This window comes from Octopus sinensis, unplaced genomic scaffold, assembly GCF_006345805.1.
Source record: "Octopus sinensis unplaced genomic scaffold, ASM634580v1 Contig18962_ERROPOS3086990, whole genome shotgun sequence".
Taxonomy (NCBI): domain Eukaryota; kingdom Metazoa; phylum Mollusca; class Cephalopoda; order Octopoda; family Octopodidae; genus Octopus; species Octopus sinensis.
In genome coordinates, this window is record NW_021836143.1 from 89001 (window position 1) to 95000 (window position 6000).

General features: G+C 31.7%; 1 protein-coding gene across 1 annotated transcript in view; it reads right to left on the reverse strand.

Moving 5' to 3' along the window:
- Positions 1-6000, reverse strand: part of LOC115231943 (lachesin-like) — a 169666-nt gene that overhangs the window by 73708 nt on the left and 89958 nt on the right. The window lies entirely within an intron of this gene.

The following is a 6000-nucleotide window of genomic DNA, read 5'->3' on the forward strand; positions in this document are numbered from 1 at the left end:
CTTTATTTTCTCTCCTTGTTTCTCTCTGTGTTCCTTTCTGTGGAAGAGTGTAGGCTCGAAACATTAAAGACTTTTTCACTTCCCGAGCGTTAAACTAATACATCTGTTTGTTGTCTACACCACCTGTCTTCATCTTTTGTTTTTTTAGTGAATTCTTCCCCTATATATATATATATATATATATATATATATAGATAGATAGATAGATAGATAGATAGATAGATAGATAGATAGATATAGATAGATAGATATATAAAGACATTGTTATTAAAAGAGCTTGTAAACACAGAAATGAACATTTATATAAGATCACTTATTGCTGCAATAATATGTGAACATTAAAAAAAAAAAAAAACCCACATTGATTGTGATTTCTTATAGAATTAATCCATTTCAGTATTCATTGATAAATTGCTAACAGAACCTCACCTCATTAATATACAAGTGCCATGAATCTAAGTTCTATTAACTACAAACTTGCTAATCTTTATCATCTAAGATCAATTTATTTCCACAAGATTCATTCCTATGCTGGTGCATTTCTCAAGATATTCATCATGTGTCTGAAGGTCTGTGAAAATTAATTGAGTTTTATCTACTTATTGCTTCCAAAGGCATAAAAAAATGTAAGAAACAAACTCTACTTCTTTTGATTATGACCTAAGCAATATTTGTATGATCATCTCTATTCCAAGTACAATAGTTAACCTACTAGTTTACAATCCAATTTTATAACCCTGGCTGGTTTTACCCTTTAAGAATTCCATTACATCACTACAGATTACTTCAGATAACGGCAATTCTGCATTATCACTACTATAGAATTAATACTTCAACAATCCTATTTTATCACCATAGCTGACTTAACAAACCACTAAACTTATTTTATCTCTATATAGTTGGATTTAAAATCTATCAAACCTATTTTAAGACTTATTAATATTCTTAATTCATGAAAATAGGAAACTACATTCTTAAAATCCTAACCTATTATTATAGTTGCATTTACAAATCTGACCATATACTCTCATCAAAGCCAACAGCTCAGTTAAACGATTCCAGAATATGAAAGCAATGAAAACAAATTCAATTTGAAAGGCATATGATATTGGATATCATAATAATTATTCCTATATTGCAAAGACAATAAGATTGGATAGTTTAGATATCATATATATATATATATATATATATATATATATGATGGACTCTGCTGTTGAAGATGATGTATGAGCATTCAACTTTTGCCAAACGAACTGCACAAATGATTTGTTTATAATGGTCAAATGTCTGTGCAACACATTAACTTACTCTCCCCATCAAGTTGGTGTTGTTTGAACAGGTGCATGGTGTACCACTCATCAGGAGTTGAAGTGATTGCAGAGCAATGTAAGATAAAATGTTTTGTTCAAGAACATAAAGCATCACCTTGTCTAGAAATTGAAATCACAATCTAGCAATCATGAGTGCAACATATTAAATACGAAGCCATGCACCCTCACCATATATATATTAGTATTTGTTTTTATGTTCACTTATGATAAAAACAATTTTACAATAATCTTAAGGGTGACTCCATGCCTTTGTAGAGTAAAAGTTTATTAATCTTTAACAATAGTATTGACAGTGACTTCGAAGTATCAGCCAGCTAAACCTTCATTAGACTGTGATGCATTAAGTTAATCATGGGTTTATATAGCCTCTGCTGAGATAAATTTTTTTTGCAGATTTGTGGTGTTCGGTTGAATGGTGATTAAACTTCAAATTAAGCTGTGATGGTAAGGTGTTGTTGAGAAAATTTTATTGATTAAATTTGAGTTTATGCCGTTCAGAATTTATTCATGTGCTTAGAAATTTGTAAACAGGTGTGTATATTTAGATGTCTCAGCTTCAGGTCATGGATTAATTGGTAGTGGTTCACTAAAAAGAAGTGGGTAGGTAGAGGAAGTTTTTTGGTCAGTGGATGTGTCATAAGTTTGAATTATTATTGGTTTGATTGGATTTAATTCCTTGCTTTGGCAACGTAAAGGTCAAAGTTCTAAGTTTAGTTCAGCACTTAAAAGTCTTAGTAATCTTGTAATGGAACGGCATAAACTCATCCACTGACCAAAAAACTTCCTCTACCTACCCACTTCTTTTTAGTGAACCACTACCAATTAATCCATGACCTGAAGCTGACACATCTAAATATACACACCTGCTTACAAATTTCTAAGCACATGAATAAATTCTGCAAGCTACTTTTCCATATGCCACTAATGTTATTCAGGAAAACATTCAGTCCTATAGGGCCTATATAGCTTGAGAGGAGTGTCATCTCATGTTCCATTTTCATGTTGCTAAGAGTTTGAATGGATATCAAATGATATCTTTCCAAATGCTCTGAGAGTTTCAAAATTTGGACTGGCCCCTTTTTATGAACCTTGAAAAATGAAAGACAAATGAAATCTTGGTGTGATTTGAACTTCAAGAACAGTGAGTTGGAATAAACACCATGAGGTAGTCTATCTAGCTTGCTACTAATATATGAATTAGTTTGTGAGTAGAGAGAGAGAGAGAGAGAGAGAGAGAGAGAGAGAGAGAGAGAGAGAGAGAGAGAGACATACACGTAAATTTATTTACTCATGCATATATTTACATAATAAAATAAAAAAAATATAAACATATATATACATCATCATCATCATTTAACGTCCGCTTTCCATGCTAGCATGGGTTGGACGATTTGACTGAGGTCTGGCGAACCAGACTCCAATCTGATCTGGCAGAGTTTCTACAGTTGGATGCCCTTCCAAATGCCAACCACTCCGATAGTGTAGTGGGTGCTTTTACATGCCAGTTTGGTGGTACTGGCAATGACCACATCCAAATGGTGCTTTTTACATACCACCTGCACAGGAGCCAAAACATGTGTGTGTATATATATATTTATATAAATATATATACATATACTCTTTTACTTGTTTCAGTCATTTGACTGCAGCCATGCCGGACTACTGCCTTTAGTCAAACAAATCAACTCCAGGACATATTCTTTGTAAGCCTAATACTTATTCTATACGGGAATGCAAACACACCGACATCAGCTGTCAAGCGATGGTGGGGGGACAAACACACATACACATATATATCCAACAAGCTTCTTTCAGTTTCCGTCTACCAAATCCACACACAAGGCTTTGGTCAGCCTGATGCTATAGTGGAAGACAACTGTCCAACAAGGTGCCATGCAATGGAACTGAACCTGGAACCATGTGGCTGGTAAGCAAGCTTCTTACTGCACAGCCACTCTTGCACCTATATATATATATTGAGAAGAAGTGGGGGACTGCACACATATGATTGCTCTCTCTCTCTCTCATATGTACATAGAGAAAAAAAGGAGAGAGAAGCCTTGAATATGTGAGACAAATAGCAATAATTTAGTTAAGTGGAAGAGAAACATATAAATGAAAAATAGATGAGAGAATGAGAGATGGTGGGGTTGAGATGGAGAGTCAGAAATTTATCAAACTTCAGTAAAATATTTAGTTTTCATAAATGTATTTTTTTCTCCCTTTATTACAGGATGAATTTGATTTTTATACCTTATCTTTTAATGCCAACGTATATGTATTATCATTGATTTTCAATAAACTTTGTATAAATGGGAAAATTTTTTGAATATATAGTTCAGTGTTATTTTTGGCTTGTCTGGTCTAATAAATTCTATTGAATAGTAGAAGAGACATATAAAAGAAACAGCAATGTAATAACCTTTTCACATAAGAATAAATATTACTAACCTAAAGAAAAGTAAAGAAAAATATACAGAAAATTTATTAACAAAAAACAAACAAACTATTAACTACCTAACTTTAATAAAATTATGTTAAGATAAAATATTTACAAAAACAAATGTCATTAAAAATAAAAAAACTAATGAGGAAATATTTTTTAAAAATATACTTTAAAGATCTTTAAATGAGGATTGTAAAAATATATTTAAGAAATTAGTCAATAACAAAAGAAGTGTAAATAGTGAAAAATGCTGGAGATATCTTAAATTGAATGTAATAAATGAGATATGCCAAAGGTTTAGCAGGAAATTTTCTCCTTTGCAAGTTAAATATGGAAGAATTATTTTGATAAGAAGTGGGGAAAAAGAGGTGAAAATAGAAAAAAAAAGAGAAAGCCTAAATCCTTTATTTTTCTGATGCCATCTATCTCCTTTTCCTCCAAATGTCTTTATTTCCTTTTCAATTCTTAAACATTTTTTTTTTAGCAGTTCCATTCTTTTAGCTTTGCAGATATTTCAGTGTTACTGACTACCACTGAGGTTGATGAAATCCCCTTCCTTGAAATTATTATACATATTTTATGGAAATAAAATGTAAAATATAATAGATTTCTTGTACAACATTTTAAAATGTAGTTTTAGATTGATTTATGATAATAGTTGTGAGCAAAGAAAGAAAACCATCACCTACAAATCTATTTTTCTGTAAAAGCTTCACTAGTCACTACTACTATATGTGGAGCTTTTCTTTTATATACTTAGTAATAAACCACTTCTAAGATAACAATTTCTCCAACATGTAGACTGTGTGAATTTTTGCTAGTATAGCTTTGTGTTATATCAGAAGAAGATTAGTAAAGAAACAGCAGTTCATATTTTAGATAGGCTTTATTTATATCTTTTTACTAGCAGTATCGCCCAGTGTTGCTCGGGTTTGCTTCAACCCTTTAGAATTGGAATTTTTGAACAGTAAAAATTTTGCATTATGTAGCTTGTTATTCTCTTTAAATACATTTTTCTGGTTGAAATACACCGAAAAATGGCAACACAGAAGTAAAAAAATCATAAAAAATAGGGATTTTCATAGAAAAAAAGCACCTTTTTGATGTAAATAATTTTTTGTCTTAACATGGTCCAATTTGATTTTTCTCTTACGGAAGGAAGAGCAAGCCTTCTTCTATCATACTCTCAATTTTGGTCAACTTGTACCACAGGGACTCGGAGGAGATAGTGTTAGTTGAAGGCTAACAAACCTGCCATACACAGACAACTTCAGCTTTATATATAGAGAGATTATGGAAGGGCATGGGGTGTAGTGAGTAGAAGATACTTCAATATACGATTGAAAATTTTGGGGTCTGTGTAAAGGTTAAAGCAAACTTGATACCAGTAGGATTTTAACATAATGAGATTAAATCAAATATTAATTTAAAACATTAGCAGAAGGCCTCACACTTTTGAGGAGAGATAGTCCATTGTATCAACTACAATACTTGATTGGTACTTTATTTTAGCAGTTTAGAGGATAGTTAGTACTGATGAACTTGTAGGCCCTCCCAGAATGATGCAATAGATATTCAGCTAGTTCAGATGTAAGTCAATATTTTCAGGAAAAACATTGCTGAGAGAAAATTCTAAAGAGAATCGGTTTTGAGAGGAAGTGTCAAGGGCAGGATCTGGTAGTGATGATAATGAAAATAGAAACAAATGCATCTAGTGGGCTTGGTGGAAATGCTGCACAGTTATCAAGTTAGAGTAAGAGAAAAGTATGAACTAAAAGTTGAAAAGTTTGATGACATATATGAGACACTGGCTTTTTTCTTTTCTTTTTTTTGGGGGGGGGGCCCTATCAATACTAATCTGCCTGAAACTGTCCCTGTTTTTGATACAAAGCCTGTTTTAGAATGTTTATATTTAAATTAAAACATTCCATAATTTTATGTAAGACACTTTGTTAAATTATATTTTAAGCATGAAATTAATAACAACAAAGTTATTTTCTAAATGCTACCAAACTCTTGATTATTTTAAAATTGAATTAAGAGTTATAGACAGTGCCATGTATTTCATTAAGAATATGGTCTTAAGTGAGTTGCCTTAGGGAAATACATAGATAAAATATCATGTAGTGACAGACAGCAACATCTATGCATTTTGTTATTATATATGAACACTATGCTTTGTTATGCCATATTTCTGGAGTTTTATATTTACAATGGAAT